Source organism: Lactuca serriola, chromosome 2, assembly GCF_051521515.1.
Source record: "Lactuca serriola cultivar US96UC23 chromosome 2, Lser_US96UC23_V15, whole genome shotgun sequence".
Lineage (NCBI taxonomy): Eukaryota > Viridiplantae > Streptophyta > Magnoliopsida > Asterales > Asteraceae > Lactuca > Lactuca serriola.
In genome coordinates this window covers 28,818,084-28,827,643 of record NC_136409.1, presented here as the reverse complement: position 1 = coordinate 28,827,643, position 9,560 = coordinate 28,818,084, and the positions used below count along the sequence as shown (strand labels likewise).

Below are 9,560 nucleotides of genomic sequence, written 5' to 3'. Positions count from 1 at the left end.
ACCACATTAATAATAGTGGGTTTTTATCACTTTGGTAAAACATTCAAACTAAAATGGGCAATATCTTAACGAATAAACAAAATAGAACGATTTCATGTTTATTGGGACCTGATACTCTCGTTACATGGTTAATGGGCCCTAGTGGTCCATTTAAGTGTATATTGGGCCCAAAATATTTCATGACATGTTTATTGGGCTTAGTGGCCCATGTTAATTTGGGCCTGGGCTATGGATCACATGTTCATTGGGCCTTAGTGGTCCATTTACATGCCTATTGGGCCTAAATTACCCTTTTACATGTCTATTGGGCCTTAGTAGCCCATCTACATGCTAATTGGGCTTGGACTATACATCACTTACTCTTGGAATTTGGAAAACTTAAAAACATACACGTAAACATTATACATGGTGAAAAACATAACAATCGTGAAAAGTTGAGGATCTAGTGAGATTTGTCGGTTGACACCTTTGAGTGTACGATCGTAGCCTGTAGTTATAACCAGAGTCTCCTGGAGGGAGAGCGAAAGTTTGTGTATATATCTATACGGGGATGAGACCCTCACGCGTTAGCTGTTCACTACAGCTAGACTAGGCAAGTTTAGGGCGACAAACTTTACCAATCTGGCGTCCAAAACGCCATGACACGTGAATTAGTTATTATCAAGCATGGTTGTAACGGCTCACTTAGAGACAAACTCCATCAAAGATTTTAGTATAATCATACTAGTCTTGACGATTCGAAAACATACATGTATCGATACTTGGTTTTGGGATTATATGATCACGACACTTTTAATAGCAGAAAATATCGGATTTTCTAGGGAAACGCTATTATTCAATTACCTTTTACTTACAACAGAAAGAATTCAAAGAATCTAGATTGCATACTTATACATATTTTTACTATGAAATTCACATACGCATCTATACTCGATTTTCACATCATTTTCATACTAATTAGAATAAATATCGGATTTTCTAGGTTTTACAAATAATACAAAGACTATCATTCAAACAATCTTATGAATTCTCCAACATTATATATGTTGACCGTTTTCAAAATAACTTGTATGATCAGGTAAGCGTTAAGCAGAAGAACCTTCAAGTGTGTGGATTTATTTTGTGTAATGTCAAACATCATACAATTAATAATATTTTGGAATATGTAAACTAAGACAATGTACTTGATATGAACAATACCACTTGTATTATGTAATGTTTGGTGATGATTGTGTTATGTTTCATGTATATTCATTGTGATGATATTTTAATTTATAGTTACACGAGCTCTCGGACGATTCCGCCGTATGGTTCGAGGGTGTGACAGGTTGGTATCAAAGCTTTGTTTATAGTGAAATGGCATGTCTAACCATACATGATATGTAACTATAAACACAAAGGGGCTAAAATAAATCTGAACAAAACAAATAAAATACACATTTATCTGTGCATTTTAGAAAATCAGCATAAAAATAACTAACATAAGTCTTTGGGGAAATTCGACGTTGAAATTAAACCCGGACAACATGTCATCGTATTAGGGAAGAGTGTAGCCTGATCAACTCCATTCCTTCAGAATACGACCACCATATGTCCAGGAATAATTGTGGTCATCAATGAACCAAAAGCTTACCCTTTTAACATCCAAAAAGGAGAATATCAAACCAAAATTAAAAATAATTTAAAAAATATTATAAGCAAATTCTCACCACTAGTTCCTCGCACAGTCGCCTTGGACGAAGCACATCACAACATCCTTTACCATCAGGCCCTAGTGGCTGAAGGAGTGATTGGAGAAGACCCCGTCGTAGGACAAGAGGCATCCTCTGACTTTGAGACTAAGGAGTAGACAGATATGGACTACGAATTTGACGAGATTGATGATGACGAGGAGGACGTTAAGAACACTGATGAAGTTCTCGGCGAACCTCCTACCACAGAGGTGCATCAGGACCACCCTATACCGCCAAGGGACCCCATTGGTGGAACTCGCTCTTCGGAAGAAGAAATTGCCGCTCTTCGGCAGTAGCTATTGGCAATGGAGACGCGAGTCGTGAAAGCGGAACAGGAAAGGGATGAGGTCATTGGAGAAATGACCGAGATGGTTAATTTAGTAGCACATCATTTTGGAATATGATATCACTACTACCGTTAGATGCATCTCGTCGCGACTAGGATCCACTCCATCACCTACTAGTATCGTTATGATTTTCCTTTTATATGTCGCGACTAGGATCAACATTTTCGAATATTATTTGGTTATTTTTAATTAATTTTTTTCCACATGTCATTTTTTGAGGGTTTTTTTTTTTTTTTTTTTTTTTTTTTTTTTTTTTTAAATTCCAGATAATATTTTAATGTAATAATTACAATAAATGTAGTAATAAATAGATATCAATTGCATTAATGGAGTTACCTTCTAATAGCAAAATTCCTAAATTAAAGTTTATTAATTTCTTTTGTTTATTTATTTAAATTTAAAGTATAAAAAACATTTCATTTTTAATAATTCATTATTTTTCTTATTTTCTTATAAATTTAAAGTTCTTAAATATTTAAACATTTATGTCTAACTCTATTTTTTTTTTAAATTAACCTATATAATATATGAGCTTCACAACTAGTAATCTAATATAGCTAACTCCGTTTGTTATGAAACCATTTAAAATGTTTTGTTATATTAGTTTGTCAAACCTGGGCTTATTGGTAAAGAGCGAGTCCCTAAAATCTAACTTACAAACTCGACCAAAGAAATTTTCATTAGTATTTTACACACCTAATATATAAACATAATACAAAACAAAAATTATTTTAGGGCCAATGTCACAGCGAGGCCCGGGGTAGTCGCCCAACTTGCCCACCCTATTGGGCTGACACAATGAGTGGTGAATATCTCACGCCACACGTCGTAGTTGAGACGTTCAAGGTCGAGAAAAAGAGGGACGTAGGTTTTGTTGATCTGTATATGTTTTGGCCAAGGACAGTGTTAGTGTTGCCGACAATTAGGGTTTGATAGATGGTAAGAGCTGAACACGGTTGGAAAAAAGATAGAGATGGTGAAGAAGATTAGATGGATTTTAGGAAGGGGTTGGGGAGAATCTCTCTGTCATGGTAATTGGTATTTCCTCATTCAACTCAATAATTACAATAACAAAGAATAAATAGTTAAATACAATACAAACCAGCCCTAGGCCCGATACACAAATATACATGAGTTGTACAATGATGGGTAACAATAACAATGTAACCTACACGTCTACTAACAATAACAAAAGATATTCCTTAAAAAGGAATAATACGCCTTAAAAGCCATGTTTATAATATAAATAGCATATTTAATGCAACGCTGTTTTGCTGTCAATGCTTTCCTTCATGGAACGATACTTTCCCATTTTGGTCTCTATCGATTTGTTCTGAACCCATAAAAATCGCATGAAAAATCCTCGATATCTATCAAGATTGCTACTTCATCCATTCCTAAAGCATCGTCTATCCAAATCGCAACTAAATCGGCATCAAAATCGGCCCAAATCACAACACAAATATCTTCTTAAAATCGACTGATAATCGATTTCTATAAATCGCAGTCGTTGATAGATTTTAATAGTTCATCAGCATCAAAGTATTAATCATCTTTGAAGTTGAAGTGTTCATCATCATCGAAGGTACCTTTCACACCACATTCTTTTTGGCAATTTCGTCATCTTCTCCGTTTGTTATATTTCTCACTCCTATTGGCAGGAAGGAAAACTAAGTTCAATGGCAGCGGATAACTCTGATAACAAGGTTGAGATATGGAAGATTAAGAAGCTTATAAAGGCACTAGAAGCTGCAAGAGGCAACGGAACCAGCATGATATCTTTGATTATGCCTCCATGTGATCAAATTTCTCGAGTAACCAAAATGCTCGGTGATGAATTTGGAACTGCTTCAAACATTAAGAGCAGAGTGAATCGTCAATCTGTGTTAGGCGCTATAACATCTGCCCAGCAGAGGCTCAAGCTCTACAACAAGATACCACCAAATGGACTCGTGCTCTACACAGGAACAATAGTAACAAGTGACGAGAAAGAGAAAAAAGTTACATTTGACTTCGAGCCTTTCAAACCTATAAACTCATCTCTATATCTCTGTGATAACAAATTCCACACAGAAGCTCTTAAACAACTGTTGGAATCTGATGACAAGTTTGGTTTCATTATCATCGATGGTAATGGTACACTCTTTGGAACAGTAAGTGGCGATACTAAGGAGGTTCTACACAAGTATACTGTTGAGTTGCCAAAGAAACATGGAAGAGGAGGGCAATCAGCTTTGAGATTCGATCGTATTCGTATGGAGAAACGTCACAACTATGTAAGGAAGACAGCAGAGCTTGCGACACAGTTTTATATCAATCCTGCTACTAATCAGCCTAATGTTTCTGGACTTATACTTGCTGGATGCGCTGATTTCAAGACTGAGCTCAGTCAATCTGATTTGTTTGACCATCGTCTTCAGGAGAAAATCTTGAATGTTGTTGATGTCTCTTATGGGGGTGAGAATGGTTTCAATCAAGCTATTAAGTTGTCCTCTGAGATTCTTGCCAATGTGAAGTTCATTCAGGAGAAGTGTTTGATTGGGAAGTATTTTGAGGAGATAAATCTTGATAGGGGGAAGTATGTCGTTGGAATTGATGACACTTTGGAAGCTTTACACATGGGTGCTATGGAAACACTGCTTGTTTGGGAAAATCTTGAAATTAATCGCTATGTTCTAAGTAACAATGTTTCTGGTGAAATTGTTATAAAGTATTTAAACAAGGAACAGGAGACTGATGGGAGTAATTTTAGGGATTCAGTCAGCGATGCTGAACTTGTAGTTGAGGAAAATATGTCTCTGATTGAGTGGTTTGTTAATGAGTACAAAAGATTTGGCTGTAAGCTTGAGTTTGTCACAAACAAATCTCAAGAGGGGTTAAATTTTTGTAGAGGCCTTGGTGGGATTGGTGGCATTCTTCGTTACCAGCTTCTTATTCATTCATTTGATGAGCTGTCTGATGATGGAGAAAATAATGACATTGAAAATTCTGATGATGGGGAAAGTTATGACACTGAAAAGCATGATGATGGAGAAAATTATAATGTGGAATAGCAATCAACTACTTGTCAAATGCCCATACAGGGGGGTGGGATCACAAGCCGGAATCAGTTTCAAGCTTCTATCCAAGTTCCTTGCATTATTACCCCTTCAAGGAATCCCTACAAAGGTCAGTTTTTTTTTTCTACGCTAGTATTGTGATGATTACTAGTTCAATAGAATAGAATTACAAAGATACAAGTAGAGCTAGATTCTTAGCTAAATGAAACGATCTATATACACATACACGCTTATAAGAATTGTTGCAACATTTTAGGGTGGAGAATTTAGTGTTTACAAGTTCATATGCTCATAGTATGCAATGTAATCTCCTTTCTGCAAACTTTATTCTCGTCCCCTGAAAATCGCAACACTTGTTAATTGTCATCCGACACACAACTTTAGGAGCTTTAGCGTCCACCAACGGGTTAATGTGGAAAGAAATACTTGTATATATTTCTAGACAATTTGAAAGTAATACCTGATATTGCATTGATTCTGTTTTTATCTTAGCATGAACACAAAGAATCTTGTAGAATCTGGTGACACTAATTTTACATATGAGGCTTTATGTTTCTTGAACTACACTTGCAACTTGAATGTATATTAAAAAATATGTAAATCAAAAGTTCCAAGTTGCATACGATATATGTATTTTCAGTTAATGTTGCATATGCCTTCTTTTCCTTTCTTTTATCTGTTTTGGTGTTGATAAAGGAGAATTTCACTTGAAAAAGAAGGTGATCATGACTATGTTTTTTAATTGTATGTTTTTAATTGTATGTTCCGTGTAGTTTTATTAAAAACTTATTTAATTGCTGGCGTTATTAATTTTTGCATATCCATCATTCCGATTCCAGTGGAAACAAACTTATGTGTGTGTATAACCTTTCCCATTGTTGACATTGGCAGGCAATTTAAGTATGATGGCTGCTGATGCTGATGAAACTGATAAGAACACAGGACCTGCTGATTTCAACACTCAACTTAGTCAATCTTAATTGTTGCTGATGGAGGTGAAATTAGTTTCAAGCAGCTCCCGGATGATGGGAAGATATATGATAGCGAAGAGCAATCAACCACTTTTGAAGTCCCTTGCATTATTCCCTAGCTATTCTCGGAATCCTGACAAATGTCAGTTCTATATTTCCTATAAATTGTGTCTGTTTGCATGATATATTACTATTTTTTGCTTTACATGTTTTTGAAGTTATCGCATATTTGTTTTAACTATAACAGTTCTCATTCTTGGCACTCTATTCTCATCCCCTAAAGATTTGAAACAATTGTTTTTATGGCATTCTATTCTCCACCAACTGATCAAAGTGCTTCTTTATTTATTTATTTATTTTAGTCTTTTTCCAAAGATAACACTTTCAAAAAGGATATTGTATGGCTCTTAGAATTACATGCTAAATAGTTAAAGTTGCATTTTCATTGGACACGCCAAGTGATATACTTGTGCAAGTTAATTTTTTATGTAAATGAACCTGAAAAAATGAAGTTGAGGGATTTCATATAGTTGGTAGATTTATTACAGCACTAAATCTTTATCAAACATTCAAACTTGAGCCTTTTTAAGCTATTTACTATTTGTTGTAAAGCATTTTTATTGTTTCTTTATTGAAACAGTTGCAACTAAATGGTGAGAGATGGTGCCACCCTCGAGATGTTGCATGAGAGCAATTTCTTCCAGAAAGTTCAGTCGGTAAATATGAACATATTTTTGACAGACTTGTTTATGTGACTATGTCGATGGAATACTCATGGAACATATTACAGACGGATATTATTTCTGACAATTTCCAACGAAGTACTGATAAAGCTCATTTTTTATAATTTCCAATAGAATATGAAAGTTCTCATTTTTGACCGTTTTAGTGTAGAAATTTTTTTAACACCAATAAAAGAATTCCAAATTGTCAATATAAAATGCTAAAGAAATCTAAGGATATGTTTGGTAAAGAGAATTAGGATGAAAGAAATGGAATGTATTTCATTTCTCATGTTTGGTTAGTTCTATGAAAGAAGAGAAAAGAAAATAATTTAATTCCATTTCCATTCTTTCATTTCTCTTTTTCTTTTTGTTATAAAGAAATGGAGAGAGAAAAGCCTACCAAGAAAAAACAAAAAAACGCAAACAATTAATTGATTCCTTACTTCTACATCGAACCTTACTGGGCTATGATACCTATTTTTCGTCCTTGATTATCTTATCTCCATAGAAATCGATATCTTCACTACTATTGCTTCTTGATTTCACGTTTCGACAGAGATTGATGGCTTTATTGGCAGTATCTTTATCCCAACTCCCTATTAAAAAACAACTCTTTAATGACACACATTATGTGTCATAAAGGGATACATGTGACGTGCAAATGTGTGTCATTAAAGCCCTTGTGATAAAGGAAGACGACATGCTTTAACATGTCATAAGCTTACGACATGCATTTACAACACACATTGTGGGTCATTAAAGCCCCTGTCATAAAGGAAGACGTCAAACATTTTTGCATGTCTTAATTTTATGATTTATCAAAAAAAATATTTTTAATAGATTACTAATTTTCAAATTAAATTATACATTTAAAGTCTCATAATACAAAATAAAATTCCATAACCAAAAAAGGATAATCCATTGCACAAAATATAATATGTCAAACACAAATGATCATTCCAATGGTAAATAAATGTAATAAATTGCTAATATAGCACAACATTACAAAAGATGGACTATAACAATACAATACAATATTGACACTACATGTAACATCCCCAAAATCTCGGCCAGAAAAAACCGATTTTCATTTATGCTTTTAAATAATTTCAGAGTAAATCCTTTTGATTTGAAAGAGTTGCGGAATTTGTTCCCAAAACAAAACATGATAAAATAATATCTATCAAAGCATTTCAACAAGAGATGCATTTTCATTATATAAACAAAACTCGGGATGTCATGTTCCGATACAGACCATAAAGCATAAACGATAACATTACAAGTCATTCAACAAATATATACATATGCAGACTTGTAAACAAAACAACAAGATGATCCATCCATCTTACGCCCTTGTGCCATTTCCTGTAATACAAATAAAACTGAGTGGGTCAGGCTTGGGAGCCTGGTGAACATATAGGGTTTTCAACCCACAATAAATAAGTTATATTTAACTTCACCAACCAATCACTATCCCGATTACCCATTCCCGTTATCCTCACTTTACGTCCCTAAAACAACATCTATCTCAAGGGACCTAATCTAGGATTTTCATCGGGACGGACATCACTGCAAAGGGGTTTCCTCAACAATAGATATCCTAAAGGCAACCATGAGGGGGATAGAGTACACCGGTGAACACATTGTTCACAACACCTACAGATTATGAACCTGCTAGCGTTCCACTGGGCTGTCTAGAAAGAGTCCGTGGTTGTTATCCATACTCCGCTGAATAACTAGATCAACAACAACAACAACATCGAGGCCTCTCATCTGTTTATTACACACCAACTATCTACCCATGTTCTACCCAACATATTAGTAGATAAAAATATATATTTTCATACATAGTTTAAAACCTGTATATCATTTTCATTCAATATACATTCCACATAACAGATGAGGCATACCACATAACACGTATTCCATAGAAAACAATTCAAATCTATGAGATAGAATAAAGTGAATATCCATTCACGCATACAATCACAAAATATACACATAACAAGTATATCGTATAAAATACTTCATAGTTACTCGTTAGAAGAAAGTAACTACACCCTCACACATATAAACCACAATTTACTTAATACACTCAAACCGTACTTGTATTATTATCGTGTTTATGAAAGGTAGTATACACTCACTTGATCAGAAGATGATCGGACAGCACTACGACTTGCAGAAGTAGTAATCCACAACAGATCTGGAAGATCTCCACAAAAATCGAACTTCTCGCGGGCAGAGCTTCGGCTCGGGAACCGCACTTCTCGGGATCTTCGGGATCTCGAGACTTGCCTCGGGGCTTGAGAATAATACCGGGGCTTCGGGGTATTTTTTGGCACGCAAAACGATGCAAAACGGGAGAGAGAGAAGAGAGGAAATTAGCAAAATAGCTGGCTGTCTTCGCATCCTATTTATAGGAGGCTGGAGCCTCGGAGTACGCGGGGCGTACTGGCCTCCGAAGTCGTCACTGCATGCGTCATCCGAAGTGTCGACACTCTTCGGAGTACGCGGGGCGTACGTCGGATCGGACTGCTGACTCCCCCTTCGGATAATGCCGGATTTTTCAATTAAAAATAAATACAAATTATTTATCAAACTTCGGAAATTCATATCTTCTTCATACGAACCCCGTTTTCGACGTTATTTATATCCACGGAAAGGTGAGACTACGCTCTACAACTTTCGTTTAGACTCCGTCGGCAAATTTTGACTTTATTTT

The 9,560-nt window shown here is 35.4% G+C and overlaps 1 pseudogene across 1 annotated transcript; it reads left to right on the top strand.

Moving 5' to 3' along the window:
• The first annotated feature begins 3,380 nt into the window (after positions 1-3,380).
• Positions 3,381-6,382, top strand: LOC145090269 (eukaryotic peptide chain release factor subunit 1-2 pseudogene; annotated as a pseudogene). Its single transcript, XR_013701468.1, has 3 exons — positions 3,381-3,665; positions 3,742-5,248; positions 6,031-6,382. The product of XR_013701468.1 is annotated as a eukaryotic peptide chain release factor subunit 1-2 pseudogene (transcript).
• Positions 6,383-9,560: the final 3,178 nt, after the last annotated feature.